General features: G+C 47.6%; 1 protein-coding gene across 1 annotated transcript in view; it reads left to right on the forward strand.

The window, feature by feature from the left end:
* Positions 1–18485, forward strand: part of SYNE1 (spectrin repeat containing nuclear envelope protein 1) — a 2319318-nt gene that overhangs the window by 1961641 nt on the left and 339192 nt on the right. The gene's annotated exons all lie outside the window — the stretch shown is intronic.

An 18485-nucleotide genomic window follows, 5' to 3' on the forward strand; every position in this document is an offset into this window, starting at 1 on the left:
TGCTGTGAGAGGGCCCACTCTATGGAACTCACTCCCCCCGCAGATTCGGAAAGAAGAAAGCTATATTAAATTCCGAAAATGCGTAAAAACCTGGCTGTTCCAGAAGCAATTGCAGTAATTTACCACAATTAGCTATCTTCCTTCTATCCAATCGAATGTCACAGGCGCCGGGAAACCCTTTTTGGGTAGCTGTAGCGCCGTACAAATGCAAAAAAATAAATAAATAAATAAATAAATGTCGATGATGCTGGAGCAGATTCACAAAAAAGCCAGTTTCAGAAATAAGGCAGTTGCTTGTGAACACTGCTTTAATTATTTTGGTAGGTAGAGACAGCTATAATGTCATGTAATTGGCGTGAACTAGGAAATCTAGATTTGGGCAAGGGCAAAACAATTGCTTCTTTGAAGACAAAAGAACAGAAGCTGTAGAAAGTGTCAATTACAGTAATTTTGTAAGTGGAGAGTAACAGTATCAACAATTTGTTTAAAGAACTTAAGAAAGCGCAGTTCCAGAAGGAACTTTAAAGACCTTGGCCAAATTTTGTCATGCACAATGTCAACAGTGAGAGGAGTAAACTCAGAAAGAAGCTGCTGCAAAGAGTTACTGCTGAATAAAACCTTGTCTGCGACACAGAGGCAGATCAAAGAGTTCTGTGAGGCCATGCTCCACCTACTCGGATCCTTACTGACTCTCTCTGGTGTGGCTTTAGGCCCCTGAGGGCTGAGAGACACTCCATCTGGAATACCGCCAGTGCATTTGCCATCGGTGCCAGTTGATCCCTCTGAATCCACCACTGGGCCTCCTCTGAATCTTGTCCAGATCCAAACTCTACACCGGTTCCCTGAGCTTCGAAGCCAATGCTGACTTCGAAAGACTCCAAGGATGAGGTGCCCATTGTGCTCTATGACTCCGAATGGGTGCCGCTATGACATCAACAGAGCCAGCGATTGACTTCTGTAGAGATGACACCTCCCCCACTTGACTTACCACCTCCATAAGGAAGGACACATACGTTGCATTCCTTAACTGACATGGATTTTATTTTTTGAAAAAACATTTATTTTCAGTTCTGGAAAACACATTTCAATGCCTACAACCCAGGGGCCAGCAGATGTAAGCATAACCACGGCAAGCAACACAGCCCTTCAGCCGACAGCCCTGAGGTCCGGCGGCGTAGCAAAATAAGATAAGCGCAGAACTAGCAATCCACATAAGGATACCATAACAACCTGGTTTTTGTTTTTTTAAACTAAAACAGGAAAGCAGAGTCAAGAAACAGTCGCAAGCTCTACTTCTCTCAGCGAATCACACACATATCAAATATAATTACATGTTCACAGTGCAGGTCCTCCCATATGGCCATCTCGGGACATGGCCAATTCAACTGTAGGAGAATCACATAGCTCCCCTCGATAAATATTCCAGTGCCCCCATTTTTTGTCCCACAGTTTGGGCGATCCACGAATCTTGTATACTGTCTTTTCAGCGATCATGCAGCAATCCATTTCAGCCACCCAGCTCACCACCAATATTTTGTCCGGCGAGCCCCATTTCATCGCTATCGAGCGCTTTATCAACAAAAAGCCCAATGCCGCCCATTGCAGCTCAGGGTCAGTCAGGTCATTGGCCCCCCAGATGTTAAGGACACATTCCTTGGGTGTCAGCAAGAGCGGTTTCCCTAGGGAGCTACTCATTTTTCCGGATCGCTCCATCCCAAAATTGTTGCACCACTGGGCAATCCCACAAAATGTGGTAGAAGGTACCAGGGAGGCCACATCCACGCAAACACAGGGTGTCAGGGTGTCGGCCAATCCTTGCCAAGGTGAGGGCAGACATATATGCTCTGTGTAACACCTTCAATTGGATCAGCCTAAATCTATGGCAGATAGCCGATTCTCTTGGGGACATTAAGGCAGAGCGCCAATCTTCCTCGTCTAAAGGGCCCAAGTCTGCTTCCCATTTGGAACGCAGAGATTGAAAGGGGTCAGGGAGATTATTGCATAATTTACGGTAAGTGAGGGAAATGGCCTTCTCTGGGAGAGGTTCCGATAGCAGTCTGTCTTCAAGGGGAGAGGTCATAGGGAGGTTCGCAAGATCCGGGACCACCGCGAGAATAGCATGTTTGATTTGCAGATACCGGAAAAGTTCAGTGGGCGCTAGGGCATATTTAGTCTGAAGGTCGTTAAAGGTCAACAATTCACCCTTACGAACAAGATCTCCAAATTCCGAGATCCCGAGCATGTCCCATCTATCGAAACCCCGACTGAAGCAGAGGGAGCCCAGGCCCTGCGCAGACCACAAAGGTGTCTCTCTAGTGTATCTGTTCGCCCATCCCAAGCATTTAGTAGCCTTGTGCCAATTAGCCACTGTGTGTGCCATTGGTCCGATATACCTATTTCTAGAGGGATTGCTATAGAGAGCCCCCAGGTAGCCCCCCGACCAGTTTGAGACGTGTCCAGGAGGAAGGCCAGATTCAGGGGCGAACCATGTATCCAGTGGTTCACAGCAACCAGCTGCGAGGCCCAGTAATAGAGGCGAAGGTTAGGGAGGGCGATACCCCCGTCATACCAGCCCTGGAACAGTTTGCAGAGGGCAATCCTAGCGGCCCCTCCATCCCATAGCAAAAGTCGGAGTTCGCTCTCAATCGTGCGAAAATAGGAGTCTGGGACCAGGAAGTGGCAGTTCTGCAGGACGTAGAGGAAGCACGGGAGGGCCAACATTTTAAACAGCGCTGCTCTACCTGGGAGCAAGAGTGGGAGGGAGCGCCAGTGAGTAACATCAGTGCGAAGCCTTCGCAGGGGAGCCAACAGGTTACGATCATAGAACACCCTGGGATCTGGCGTGACAAAGATGCCAAGAGATGTGAAGCCCTCCTTGGCCTCTGTGATGGCAAACCCTCTTGGCAGTCTAGGCGGGGGGCCATGTAACACAAAAAGCACAGATTTAGTCCAGTTTATGGAATATCCTGAATATTTGCCAAAGTTGGTAAGCACATGAAACAAGCTGTTAATAGAGGATCGAGGGGATGATATGTATATTAATATGTTGTCCGCATAGAGGGAGATTTTATCCGTGACGTCTTCAGTCCACTGTAGGCCTCTGATGGAGGCGTCAGTGCGGATCCAATGGGCCAGGGGTTCCAGGGTGAGGGCAAACAACAGTGGGGAAAGGGGGCAGCCCTGTCTGGTGCCCCGACGAAGCAGAAATCTCCTGGACGTGTGCGTGTTCACACGTACTTGGCCCCAAAGGGCGGTATAGAGAAGTCGTACCCAGCTAATGAATTGGGGCCCAAAGCCAAAGCGGCGGAGGACTTCGAAGAGATATGGCCATTCGATCGAATCAAATGCCATAGTGGCATCGAGGGACAAAATGGCCGCGGCTTGCTGCATTGTGGGTCTACGACTTAATACATTGAAGACTCTACGAAGGTTTAACGCTGTATTGCGACCTTGAAGAAAACCGGATTGGTCATCATGAATCAGAGAGGGGAGCACCAAAAGAAGGCGAGTCGCCAATAGCTTAGCCAGGACCTTTGCCTCCGCACTGATCAAGGAGATAGGCCTTTAGGAGCCACATTCAGTGGGCGGTTTAGAGGGTTTAAGAAGAACCACTATAGAGGCTAGCCTCTGGGAGAGCGGAAGGATTCCGTTCTTCTTGCTTTCAATAAACATATTTCGGAGGTGGGGGATAACGTCAGGGACCATGCCCTTCAGGAACTCAATAGGTACCCCGTCTGGGCCCATTGCCTTGCCGGAGTTAACAGCAAACAGTGCCGCGGTGAGTTCCTCTGCTGTGATGTTGGCGTCAAGGGCCAGTCTATCTTCGTCCGACACAGTGGGGAGACGCATCTCATCCAGGAGTTGCCTGGATTCCTCGGACGTGTAGCCATCGCCAGCTGTATAGACTCGTTCCAGATGGTCAGCGAAGGCCTCTGCTATGTCTCGAGGGTCTGTCACCGTGGAGCCATCTGGTAGAGCTATGGACGATACCCACCTTGACCCCTGATCCCGGCGCTCCAGCCAAGCGAGCATCTTACCCGCGCCGTCCCCAAATTCATACATTCGGTGGCGCGTACGGAGTAGCCACGCCTGTGCCTGTTCTTGGGATAGGGCCTTATATATCAGTTGTTGGTTGTGGAGCTTAGCCGCAGTGGCATCTGATGGGGCGACATTATAGGACGTTTCGAGGTTAATAAGGTCCGATTCAGCCTGGAGTATTCGTTTGTTGTGCTTCCGCACGTAACCTGTCTTTAGGGCCAACGCCTCTCCTTTTATCACCGCCAAGTACGCCTCGCCAGACCATGATTTTGATGCGGGTGATGAAATCGGGCACCAATACCGCGAGGAGGATTGGGATGGTGACCTTCAAGAGGCCAGTCGCCGTGAGACTTCCCCTGAGCTGGGACTTCTCTTACCCCCTTGGTCCTGCCACTGAGCAGATCGCTTCTTCGCCATGGTTAGTCATAGGGTGGCCAAAGTTTTTGACCTCCAGCTCACCACCTTAGAGGTCAAAACCAGTTTTCTAATGGAAGTGCTTCACAAGGGGCAACACTCCACTGAGCCACTCTTGCCCTTCAGTGAGGCATTAATAGATACCCAGAAAGGGTCTTTGGCCAGACCTTGTTCTGGTGCCCTGGTTAATCACCATATTGTGTGATGCCACTGCTAAGCTCCAAGGAATCCTGTGCTTTTGGCTCAGCATCCCTCCTCTGGAATGTTAGTGGTGCAGGGGTCTATAAGTTGGGCAAACCAGAATACCTTTCTGACTGCTTCCCCTGAAATTGTGTCCAAATGTGTGGAGTCTTTCAAGAAGAGGGTATTCTCTTCCATCAGATTGGCCTTCAGATCTGTGAATGCCAGCTGTGTCCTGGGTCATTTTTCCCACTTTCTTTGGGATTCAGAGGCTCAAGTCCTTCTAGGTGTCCCAAAAGACCTCTGACCTGTCCTAGCCAAAGCCATGCAAGACAGTTGTAATGCAATCAACTTCACAATGCACTGTGGCTTGGACACCACCATTGGCATCATCGTCATAATTCACTGCCATGTGAACCATTTTTTTTAATGATGTCCAATCATCCCATATGGACGTACCCTTTGATGGGAATTACTTCTTTGAGGGCAAAGCAGATTCTGCTCAAGAGCTGTTCAAAGAGAGCCGGGTCACAGCATGCTTCCTGGGCTCATCTGCCCTGCCTCACCAGCTGTATAAGCCCTCCTGTTCCTTTCATGGCTTTGATAGAGAAATCCCCATACCGTCAGCCAATTTAGCCTCGGCAAAGTGCCCATCAGCTCCGTGGCTAAGGCCAACGCATCGCCCTTCAGTGTGGGTCACTGAGCCAGTCATTTCCCTGCCCCCCATGGCACACCTACCAAGCCCTTTAGCTTGGTCTTAGCGAAGCACAGTCACCTGGTTGGAGGCAAGATCCTGTAATTATTGTCCGGTTGGCAGATCATCACATCAGACAGATGGGTCTTGACCTTCTTTGCCTCTCCCCCACACTTTCTACCGCACTAGGAGCGACTGACGGATGACCCCATCTGTCTGTCTTACAGCAGGAAGTACAAGCCCTTTTGGCCAAAAGGGCTATTGAAAGATTCTCTATGCTCCAGAATTAGGTTGAAGTTGTAATTCCCGCTCCTTTCATGTGTCAAAGAAGGACTGAGGTCTTCGTGCTATTTCAGACTAGCGCCCTCTCAATGCCTTCCTCTGTAAGGAAACATTCAACATGCTCTCACTTGTCTAGTTCTTGACTGCCCTCAACCCTGGAGACTCGATAGTGGCAATCGACCTGCAGGACACCTATTTCCATATATTTGCCTACCTGTAGTTCGTGGTAGGACAGGAGCATTTTCAATTCTCAATGCTTTCCTTTGGTGTCTTCCAGTGCCCCTTAGGTGTTCACAAAAGTGATGGCAGTAGTAGCAGCACACCTTTGGAATTCAGGGGACCCAGTCTTGCCCTTCCTTGATGACTGACTGTTGAAGGTGGGCTCACTCCAGGCAATTGTCAGCCACCTCCAGACTATGGCAAATCTCTCCTTCGTCAGTGCCATTCTGGACACAGTTCAGTTTTGTGCCTCTTCCCCAGGCAAAGAGAGTTCAGGACATTCAAGCTATTATCCCAATCATCCTGGATATCAATGAGGCTGATTCTGAAGCTGCCGGGATGGATGGTCTCCTGCATCCTACTGGTCAAGCACACCTGTTGGCATATGCGAACTCTGAAGCGGGATCTGAAGTCTCAGTGGGATCAACATAAGTCCATCAAAGGGAAGCTGGTACAGATGCTCACAGACAATACCACCGCTATTTGGAGCTGCAGAAACAGGTAGTGGTAGTTTTACTGACCTTTTGCCTTGAGGCCTTGCACCTTTGGAAATGGCAGGACCACCAAGGAATTTTCCTTTTGGTAAACTCGATGGCAGGATCATTTACTGCAGGGTGGACAATCTCAACCATCCGCCTCTTGTAGATCACAAGTGACCGTTACACCCAGATCTCTTCTGCAAATGGGAATAATCTTGGCTCAATCTGTTAACCACCTTGGGAAATGCACAACAGCATCACTTCTGTCCATTGATGTTTTCAAGATGTCTCTCACTCTGAGATGCATTGAGCCTCGAGTGGATCTTAGGACTCCAGGATGCCTTTCCGCCGATATGGCTCCTGCCTCGAGTGCTCAAGAAGATAAGGACAGACAAAGCCCAAGTCATTCTAGTGGCTCTGGATTGGGCATGGAGAGTATGGTATCGAAGACTCTTGGGCTTATGCATATGTCCTCCCATCAGGTTGGTCCTCCAGAAGGTCCTGCTGCCACAGCAACAAGGCAGCGTTCTGCACCTGGGCCTTCCTAATCTCCACCTCTGTGCTTAGACAGTGAGCAGCGACAGTTGAACACCTTTGACTTTTCTCTGAAGTTGGTTAATGTAATCTTGGAGGCCAGTCATACTTCGGCGAAAATTGTGTACATTTGCCGTTGAGATAAATGTGTGGCGTGGTGTAACACATACCAGATTGACGCAACTTTCTGTTATTTGTGTTGTTACTTCCCTGCCTAGGCTATGCCTGGTGCACAGTTAAGGGTTATATGTCAGCTCATTCGGCCTTCTTACGGTTGCAAGACCAGCCCTCACTGTTTAAGTCATCAGTTGTGATGCACTTAATGAAAGGGCTACAACATATGTTTCTTCCTTCTCCCTTCGTCATGCCCAAATAGTAGATTAATCTGGTCCATACTCATCTGAGGTTCACTCTGTTCGAGTTACTTCATAGTTGTCCCTTATAGAGCCTTACAATCAAGACGAGACCATTTACCTTTTCGCCATCACCTCAGAATAGTGAGTGAGTGAGCTTCAGGTTCTTTGTGTTAATCCACCTTAAACTACCTTCTTCCCAGACAAACTTGTTATGCGGACTCAGCTATCCTTCCTGCCCAAAGTTGTGACGCGGTTCCACGACAGTCAAACCATCTCACCTGCCAGCGTTCTATGCTCTGCCTAACCCCTCTATGGAGAAGGAGAGACTCCATTGTTTGTACCACAAGAGACCCCTGAGTTTCTACATCGATCATGCTAAAAACAACTAGGTGGACTATCAGTTCATTATGGGATTCTCTGGGAGTCAAAAAAGGCGAGACTGTGCAGAAGTAGACCATCTCCTGCTGAATCATGCTCTGCAGAAAGATCTGATGCGTATTGGCTAAAACACAGCTTACTCATTCTACCATGGCCAAAGCTGCTAACATTGCGTTAGCACATGAAGTCCCTGTCCTAGACATTTGACCAGTAGTTACGTGGGTGTCCCTTCATATGTTCACATAATAGTATTGTATGATTAGGAAGGTTCTCCAAAAAGGGAATTTTGCCTGCTCAGTCCTGCAGGACTTTCTGGTTTGAGTCCACTTGCAGACCCACATCCAAATAGAAACTGCTTTGTGTAGGAAGTTGGCTCTGTATATACTATAGCAAAGTAAGGTATAGTGTGCATAGAGTCCAGTGGATCCCTTAGAGGTATATCAGAGGCTAAAGTATGTAATACCTTACTCTCTTTTGTAGAATTGTGGTTGAGCAGTCAGTCTTATCAGATGGTAGTGTTAAACATTTGTTGTACACACTCAGGCAAGAAATTATTTCGCACACTCAAAGACTAAATCCAGACCAATTGTTTGTATCAAAAGTTACTTTGTTATTTGTATTAATAGAACCAAGATGTTTGAGGCATATGAGCTGCAGATCGTACACTTAGCAATAGATCGCCACCTGGTGTTGGGCTCGGATGATTGCAGGTTGTTGTCTTCTTGGAAGAAGTCTTTGTAGTCACAAGATAGGTGACTCCTCCCTTGGATAATACTGCGCATGGTCATCGACTCCATCCTCAGATTTTTTTTTCTGCCACTGGGTTCGGATGAAAGTTTTACGCTCCGGTTAGAAAAGACTATTTCAGCAATTTCGAAGCGTGAAACTTTATATAAACTTTTTTCGACATCACCAGTTACATTCCGGTGCGTCGACGCGGGCCGTTGGGCCCATCGGCGCCGTACGGCCTACGCCTCATGGACCGAACTCCATTCAAGAGATGCCTGGTATGACGAGCAAAATTCCCTTATAGCGACCATCACAAGGTTTTCAACCTCTGTCTCTCGCCAGAACACGACGAGTCGACCTGCACAGCCTGTGCCTTCTTCCGATCGAAGAAGACCATTCGGGATCGGAGGGCCTGTCGACACGAGATGAGGAGATCAGCGCCAGCACCGGAGGCCATCTTTGAGGAGGAGATCATCGGAGAGGACGTCTCCGGAGACGAAGATCCACTCGAAGATATCTCCGAGGACGAGGCTCCACTCGCCGCCGAGGAAGACTCGCCTGATCTCCAGATCATATCAAGGGGAGCGGACTCAGACGGCTCGATTCCGTCTCGGCAGCCCGTGAGTACCCCTGCCCCTGCACAACATACACTACCCAAGCCAAAGGCAGCGGTCGGCACTCCGCCCATGGGGCCCAGTCGAGACCGAGATCTACCCTCAAATGCCCCGCCCTCTGGCTCGGCTCCGAGGAAAAAGACTATGCCTTCCGGTGCCTCGACACCGAAAAAAACACATGTGCCAATTCCACCTCCTCCATTGGCACCGAGACACCCTTCGACACCCAAGGACTCTTCGACACCGAAGCCAAAACACCCTTCGGTGCCCAAAGACAAAGACCCAAAGCCAAAAACTGTACCGGATCCGAAAGCTTCGACTCCGAAACCTTCCGGTTCCAAGAATAAAGACAGGAAGCTAGATTCCGGCGCCGCAAGCCCAAAGAAACCTGTCTCCACGCCGAAATCTCCAATATCGGTACCAAAGATTCCAAGTCCTGATACAGACAAGCCTAAACCCTCTGACAAGCCTACCAAGCCAAAACTACCTTTGGCACAGAAAAATCTGCACAGGACTCAATACCGCCTCCTAAAGCAAAGAACACTAAGCAACCCTATCGGCACCGAAAGAAATCGACGCCGAAGAAGATTATAGAGGAGGAAGAACTGTTTAGACCAGATCCTAAACAGAAAAAGGTCCATATTAATCCAAAAACTGGACATGTGGAAGCAATTCCGTACAAGAAAAGGCCAGCAGACACACCACTTCCACCTGTGGTTCCGGCCAAAAAGAAGGATTGTGCAACTTCTCCAATGCACCCTTCCTCTCCTTCACCTTCTTCCTCTCCTATCCCTCCTTACATTGAACCTATAGCTTCTCCTGTTCAATCTCCTGCATCATCACACCACACTGACGAGGAGTATGATTTAGGTAGGGGGAATGACGTACCAGAGCCACATGCATATCTTTTAGATGAGGATGTCAATCCAGAATATCCCAAGGATGACGATGTATATAATTTTCCACCACACAATGTGCCTGACATCCCTGATCCTCAGTACTACCCAACAAAACCTTCCCCTCCAGAGGATAGTATTGGGTTTAATCATCTATTAAACAGAGCTGCCCTTTACCATGGAGCTTCAATGCACTCTGATGCCATTGAGGAGGATTTCTTATTGGACACATTTGAGCAGTCACAAAGGTCTACTCAAATATTACCCATGATCAAAGGAGTCATTAAACATGCTCCAGACATATTTAAAGACCTGGTACGATGTAGGGTGCGCAAGCAACCAACATATGGCGCATAGCAAACACACAAGCCTTACTTTCACGCTATGACAGGGCTCACTACGACCAACTACAAAAATTAATGGAACACCTCCCAGATCAATACAAAGATCAGGCAGCAGAGCTCTTACAAGAAGGCAAATTAATATCGAATGCATCAATTAAATGAGCACTAGATGTAGCTGACACAGCATCCAGAGCAGTTAATACTAGTGTTATTCTCAGACGTCATGCGTGGTTACGCATTTCAGGTTTCAAACCAGAGGTACAGACTACCATTCTGAATCAGCCCTTCAATCAGAACCAGTTGTTCGGGCCGGAAGTAGACAACACACTAGAAAAGATGAAGAAAGACACAGACACAGCTAAGTCTATGGGCGCATTACAATCCACCCAGACTAGAGGTTCTTTTCGCCGCTCCTTTTATAGAGGAGGCTCCAAGCAGACCGGCACAGATACAACGCAATATTTTAAGACACACACACAAACCTCCTCTAACAAAGGCTACTTTAGAGGAGGATATAGAGGCAACAACAATAAGGGACGAGGTAGAGGTAATAACAACAACCTCTCCTCTTCCACTCCCAAACAGTGACTTCCCTCTGCCTCCCCTACAGCATTCCACTCCTGTGGGGGGCAGACTATCACAGTTCCTACCTGTCTGGAACTCCATCACAACAGACAGGTGGGTAAGACAGATTATCCAACATAGCTACTGCCTAGAACTTACAGCAACCCCCCCAAACATACCACCCAGGCAGCGTCCAATGTCCACAGAACACATAAGTCTGCTTCAACAGGAAGTTCAAGCACTTCTACAAAAAGATGCTATTCAAGTAGTTCCTTTACAGGAACAAGGAACGGGAGTTTACTCCCTGTACTTCCTAATTCCCAAGAAGGACGGGACATTAAGACCAATTCTCGACCTCAGGCCCCTCAACCACTACATACAATTGGATAATTTTCACATGATCACTTTACAACAAGTACTCCTGTTACTACAACAGGGAGACTTTCTTTCGACACTAGACCTAAAGGACGCCTATTTTCATGTTCATATACATCCTGCGCACAGGAAGTATCTAAGGTTTGTCATACAAGGACAACACTATCAGTTCAAAGTCCTTCCATTCGGGGGCACAACTGCACCACAAGTGTTTACAAAGTGCTTAGCAGTAGTAGCAGCACATCTCAGAAGACAACAGATACATGTCTTACCTTACCTTGACGACTGGCTCATAAAAGCAAGGTCGTTCAACCAGTGTGTACAACACACAAAACAAAAATTCAGACATTGCACGACTTAGGATTTACAATGAACTACACCAAGTCGCACCTAGAGCCTTCTCATGTTCATCAATATCTAGGAGCTACCATAGACACATCTACAGCTCTAGCGTATCCCAGTCAAGCCAGGATTCAGAGCATTCAGAACTTAGTCTCACTTTTTCAACACCAGCACTCTCTCCAAGCCAGAGTGTTCATGAGACTAATAGGCATGATGGCGTCTTGCATTTTCATAGTTCCTCACACAAGACTGCAAATGCGCCCACTACGAGAATGTCTAGCACAACAGTGGAATCAGGTCAAGGTCAGCTCACAGACCTGGTGTTGGTAGACAGTCGTACATATCGCTCTCTGCAATGGTAGAACACCAAAAACTTGACAAAGGGACGGCCGTTCCTAGATCCTGTTCCACAGATAGTGCTCACAACAGATGCATCCCTCACAGGATTGGGAGCCCATCTCTTGCATTATACCACAGAAGGCCAATGGAACAACCAACAAAAACAGTTCCATATCAACCATCTAGAGCTGCTAGCAATTTTCCTAGCACTCAAAATTTTTCAAGTACAAGTACAAAACAAAGCTGTCCTAATCCGGACAGACAATATGACAGCCATGTATTATATACAAAAACAGGGCGGGACACACTCTCTGCAACTGTCCCAGCTTGCACAGAACATTTGGAGATGGGCTATCCCTCAAAACATACACCTGACAGTAGAACACCTTACAGGAATTCACAGTCAGATAGCAGATCTGTTAAGTCGTCAGTCACAACAGATTCACGAATGGGAGTTGCACCCACAAGTTCTTCAACCATTCTTCCAAATGTGGGGGCATCTACAGATAGACCTGTTTGGCACCCACGAAAACGCAAAATGCCCAACCTTCGCCGCCAGGTTTCCACACTCACGGTCGGAGGGGAATGCAACATGAATGAACTGGTCAGGCAGATTTGCGTACGCTTTTCCGCCTTTCCCACTCATTCCACTAGTAGTACGCAAGCTTAGACAACAGTCTCTCAAACTAATACTAGTGGCTCCCACATGGGCACGTCAGCCGTGGTTCACCACACTAATAGATCTCTCACTGGTTCCACATAAAGAAATTACGGCTCACGCATCCCTGTTGACACAGAACGATGGAGAAATAGGACACCCAGAACCAAGCCAACTGAATTTGGCGATCTGGCTCCTGTAGTCTTAGAGTTCGGTTACTTAAACCTACCACCAGACTGTATGAACATAATTAAAGAAGCCAGGAGACCCACTACCAGAGCATGTTATACTGCTAAGTGGAAAAGATTTGCAATATACTGTAACAACAATCACATTGATCCACTGGATGTTTCCATCCAAAATATTATTTGCTACCTTCTACACCTACAAAAGTCCAATTTGGCTTATTCCTCCATACGCCTGCATCTAGCACCAATTGCTGCCTATTTACAAAATAGGCAACATCTATCTCTCTTTAGAGTACCTGCAATAAAAGCATTTATGGAAGGATTAAAACGAATAATACCACCTAGGTTACCACCTGCTCCAGTATGGAACCTAAATGTGGTACTTACAAGACTTATGGGCCCCCCCCTTCGAGCCTTCACATAAGTGTGAATTGCAATTCCTAACATGGAAAACTGCTTTCCTTGTTGCCATCACCTCTCTCAGAAGAGTTAGTGAAATACAAGCATTCACAATAGAAGAACCATTCTTTCAGATACATCCTAACAAAGTGGTTCTTAGACCCAATCCTAAATTCCTGCCATTCCTTTTCACCTTAACCAATCAGTAGAGTTACCAGTGTTTTTTCAAAAAACGGACTCTGTTGCAGAAAGGGCTTTACACACCTTAGATGTTAGAAGAGCTCTATTATACTACACAGACAGGACTAAATCCTTCAGAAAGACAAAACAACTATGTGTATCTTTCTCTCCCCCACACAAAGGCAATCCCATCTCTAAAGGAGGAATTGCCAGATGGATTGTAAAGTGTATTCAGATATGCTATCAAAAAGCGAAACGTACACTAACGTTCCTCCTAGAGCGCACTCCACTCGCAAACTAGGAGCCTCTATGGCTTTCTTAGGAAATATACCACTAGAGGACATATGCAAGGCAGCAACATGGTCTACAATACACACCTTCACTAAACACTATTGTGTTGATGTGCAAGCCAAGCAACAAGCTGCAGTAGGCCAAGCTGTCCTTAAAACACTATTTCAGTATGCTGCAACGGATACAAGCGACCACCGCTAGGGGAGACACTGCTGCACAATCGATGCTAAGTGTACCATCGGCAGCTCATATGCCTCGAACGGAAAATGCTACTTACCAGTATGCATCTGTTTTTGGCATGTAGAGCTGCAGAGTCGTACACGCCCTCCCGCCTCCCCGGGACTTGTATCCGTTCCAGTACTCATCTTTCTTAGATGCACACGTATGGACATCCTTTCTCTTTACTTTTACTAACTCCATCATTTCCCATCATGGCGAAAAACAATCTGAAGATGGAATCGATGACCATGCGCAGTATTGTCCAAGGGAGGAGTCACCTATCTCATGACTACAAAGACTTCTTCCAAGAAGACAACAACCTACAATCATCCGAGCCCAACACCAGGTGGCGATCTATTGCTAAGTGTACGACTCTGCAGCTCTACATGCTAAGAACAGATGCATACTGGTAAGTAGCATTTTCCTTACTTAGTAGCAGTTAAGTGATACTTTCAATACAATAATATTTTTCAAACTATGGTATGTACTTGTTTTGTAGAAGCATACAAGTTACTTTGCAGTGGCTTTTTCCCGTTGGATTAAGTGTGGACGGTCTTCACCTCTATCTGTCAGCGCTGAGATGCCCAAGGGTGGTCACGCGCTTTATAAATCTTATAAACATAAACATAAACAGTGTTATAAACTCTTTAGAATACTTTTAATTACTTAAGATTACTTTCTAATTACTTTTCAGTTACTTTTCTAACTTTGTGCAAAAAAAAAACTAATAACACAGTTTAGGCCCTGCAGTACATCAGTAAGCAGGGAAACTCATTGTCAGACACTAAGTTAATTTGGCGCAATACTAGTCAGTCAACACATTTTTCTTTCAAAAACACCATGCAATCCTATGAGAAAAACGAAGTTAGCAATTGCAGGTAAGGAAAATGACTTTTGGTGCGGTCCTTTTGGGGGTGGAACTAAGGTTCCCCTAGATTCAATTCTGCACTCAAGGTGCACCACCAGCGGCACTAGAGCGGCCGGGTGCAGAGGGCAGGGGTATCAATGCTAGTCAAAGGAGACTAGGTGCACTTCAGTCGAGTGAAAGCATTGTAGGAAATCTAGAAAACTAGTAGTAAGTCCATCACTCATGCATGTATTTTGATCAACTCTGTCAATGTAATAAATGTCCATAATTGCTAAAGTAACAACAGATGTTCACATGAGTAGTTGCGGAAGTTCAGCTGTGAAGGTTCTTCTTGTAATGAAACAGAATGGTGAGTGACATGTGGAGCTTTTGCACTCGCTAACCTGCTTGCCATAAGTGCGCTCCCCATATGGACGCACTGCACATACATAACTACTTTGGTCTTCAATAAGACGCTGCCAGGTCAGGAGGAGGTGATAGCAAAGCAAAAAAGCTAAATGGCAGCCTCACATAAGAACAAATAAGAAAAAAAACTGAGTGGAGAATGTATGAATCTGGCTTTTTATGTAGTATACAAAAATGAGGTACATTATGTAGAAAGTTCAGATGATCCTATTGGCTACAGGGCCTTAAATTAATAATCCCAAATGCTCACTTTGCTGTAGTTTGGGCTAGCAGTTTAGGCTAATCAGAGGGTAGTGTTAAGAATTTCTCGTACACACAGAGTCAACAAATGAGACACACACTCAAGAAGAAACTCAATACCAAATTAAAAAAATATTACAGATTTTTATATAATATTTGACACCCAGTTCATCAGAATCAGTGACATACTTTAGACATTATCAATTTTTACAATAAAAACAGTAGAAAATGACAGCTGTCAGATTTTAGACATGAGCCTCAAACGTGGTAATTTATCCTATGGTCAAAACATTCATTGCATAGGTATACTTACAGATGACTTACAGGACTGTTCTTCTGGACTTTAGGTAAGTATGGGCTAAGATCCAAGAAAGCACCAACAGATCAAGTTTTCCTGTCCTGGGATGTCCGGGTGGAGAGGTGCTGTACGCATTTGTAACCTGGAACGCTACACACTAGTCAATGAGAAAAGTACAAGTAAGAAAAAGGCTGCAAGTGGGGACTGGGGAACTACTCCGGGAGAATCCAGGGGGGGGGGGGCCAGATCTTGAGGGTCTCAGAACTACAGAGACACCTTCGGTTTACTGCAGCTTTGGCTGGGGAGCTCGGTGCAGAGGTGTTTTGTTCAGTGGGTTGGTGAGTTACAGGTTCCCACAGTTCTTGGTATACCTGCAGAAGAGGGAAAAGAAGCACAACAGGGCCACACTTAGTGTGGGGCTGGCCCCTCTCAAAGTCCCTCGACGTGCAGTTAAGTTTTGGCAGTGGTGTTGTTCGTCTGGACACAAACCAGCATTGGTGCTTGCAACTGGCTCTGGTACACCCGGTATTGGTGCAGTGGGTCTCCTGGAGGGAATAGCAACTCCGTACTCACTGTGGAGCTAACCTTTGAGAATCACAAAGTCCTTCTTCTAGTACGCTACTCCCTCAGTGGGCCGGGGGGTGTTTGACAGAACACTGTACCAGGAAGATGCTGGTGGTGCCTGCTTCAAAGGAGATATTGCTTGCTGATTGAAGTGCTGGACAAACCTCCATGGGTTTGGGAAGGCTGCTCCACTTCTGGATAAGTCGATATTTGTGATTGTCGGGACAGCAGCAGCCAGGCAGGGTTTTACACCAAGTTCACTGCTGGTTCACAGTTCTCACATCTATAGCCCTTCTTTGTCCTTCTTCTTCTTTCAGGCAGACAAATCTAAGTGCCTTGAGTCAGGGCACCACCTAAATATTACATTTAAGGGCGCTAAGTGCAGTGAAGGGTAGTAGCCAATGGACGACTTACCCCTGCAGTCATAACATCCTCTATATGACTGTAGGAAAGTGGGTTTTTGTTGCAGTAACCCCCCACTTTTAGCCAGACTAATGATGCACTTTGACTTGATGTGCCCTGGGTACCTGCCAATCAGGTTCCCAGGGCCAGTTTTCTTTCCCCAAAACTAACCCAATTAGCATCTCCGGACACAGGTCAGCCCCTGGTAAATGATACCACAGGTACCCAGTGCCCTGTGACCAGGGAAGACCCCTAAGGGCTGCAGCACTTGTTGAGCCACCCTTAGAGGCCCTGAACCTTTACACACAGGCACCGCCTTTGAAGTCTGCGTGTGTTGGTGCAGAACAAAGTGAAGAGTCGACATGGCACACATCCCTGTGTGCCATGCCTACAACCACTGCCCTGGCATGGATCAGTCACCCCTCTAACTGGGTGCCCTATACCAGTGGTGAGGGTACAGGTGCATGAGCCCTGTACCTCTACAGTGTCTAAGTCCATTCTTAGACATTGTAAGTGCAGTGCTGCTATTAAGAATATATGGTGCTGGGAGCTTGTCATTACGAACTCCAATGCACCATAATTGCTACACTGAAAACTGAGAAGTTTGGTATCAAACTTCTCAGCACATTAAACCCACACTGATGCCAGTGTGGAATTTAATGAGATGCCCCCTGAAAAACGACCAGCCTCTGGTGGGTTCCCTGACTGATACAAACCAGCCTGCCACCACGAGCCTTCGCTCCCTGAGACCAGAAACAAAGCCTTTCCTGGATAGAGGTGTTCACACCTCTCGCAGGCCAGGAAGACCCATCTGTGGCAGGGGAGCTTCAAAGGCCTGGCTGCCTTTGTAATGCAACCCCCAGCCTCTCCTGCTATCAGGAGCACGACCCCTCTTTTTCGGCAGGAAGACAGGTGGGAAAAACTAGCCAGCCCAGAAGATGTGCCTACCTCTGCGAACTCCAACCCTCAGGTGGGGGAGGCGCGGTGAATTCCCCTCTTCAGTGACCACCATCTTGCAGATGGCAGGCATTCTCCATTCACGATTAGGGATTGTGCTCATTCCCCCATGTGGGGTGAGCACACCAAGGGTGTAGTCACCCTCTGGTCAGTAGCCCATTGGCAACTGACCTCGAGATCCCTAAAACGCCCTCTAAACACAGTGTTTAGGGGGCAGTCCTGAACCACAAACTCAGATTCCCACAACCTAAGACGAATAAGGATGGAAGAAGACTCCCAGCAGATGAGACAGCAGAGAACAACTGACTTGTCCCCAGCCCTACCAGCCTGTCTGCAGTTTCCAGAGAACCTCTGCCAAAAATCGTCTTGTTCTGCAGCCAGTGACCTCCAGAACCCCTGGACGGACTGAATGCCTTCAACATAGACCGGATCTCCTGTGAACAGCAGCTCTGTTTAAAAGAAACACCAAAGAAAGACTCAGAACCTGATGAGGAAAAAGAAACCCAATGCCTGAAACCACCACTGCACCTTTCGCCTCCTGCCCAAGTGCGAGTGGCCCACCGGTCCCAGCGAGGCCCCCCGGCACTCCAGAGTTCGAGTCCACCGTGGGTTGACCCCTTAAGGGCTCCCCGACGTCGCCTTCAGCCTCTGCACAGAGACCACCCCCCAACGGTGAGTGGCCCAGTAAGGTGAAATCTGAACCCAAAAGACACCCCTGCCTCCAGCCGCCCTGCGCCCTGGAGAAAAGAACCCGAGGTACAGCTATGTCCCTGAGCCCTCCAACTTACCTGCCCAGCTGTTGGTTCCTCCTGGAAGTCTACCTGTACCGAGCCTGCGGCTGACAACCAAAACCGAAAATCTCCATTGAAAACAAAAGGACACCTGACGCCAAAACAGCAGCCGGCACCCAGCCGCCCCAGCGCTGCTGTGGGTGCACTTTATGTGCTAAACTGGATCCCCCTTTGCCCTGAGCCTAACACCAGGAGCTTTGCTCCCTCAACTTTGCGGCCTGCTCGCCAGCAGCCACCAACCGGAGGCC

This window comes from Lissotriton vulgaris, chromosome 6, assembly GCF_964263255.1.
Source record: "Lissotriton vulgaris chromosome 6, aLisVul1.2, whole genome shotgun sequence".
In the NCBI taxonomy this organism is placed as follows: domain Eukaryota; kingdom Metazoa; phylum Chordata; class Amphibia; order Caudata; family Salamandridae; genus Lissotriton; species Lissotriton vulgaris.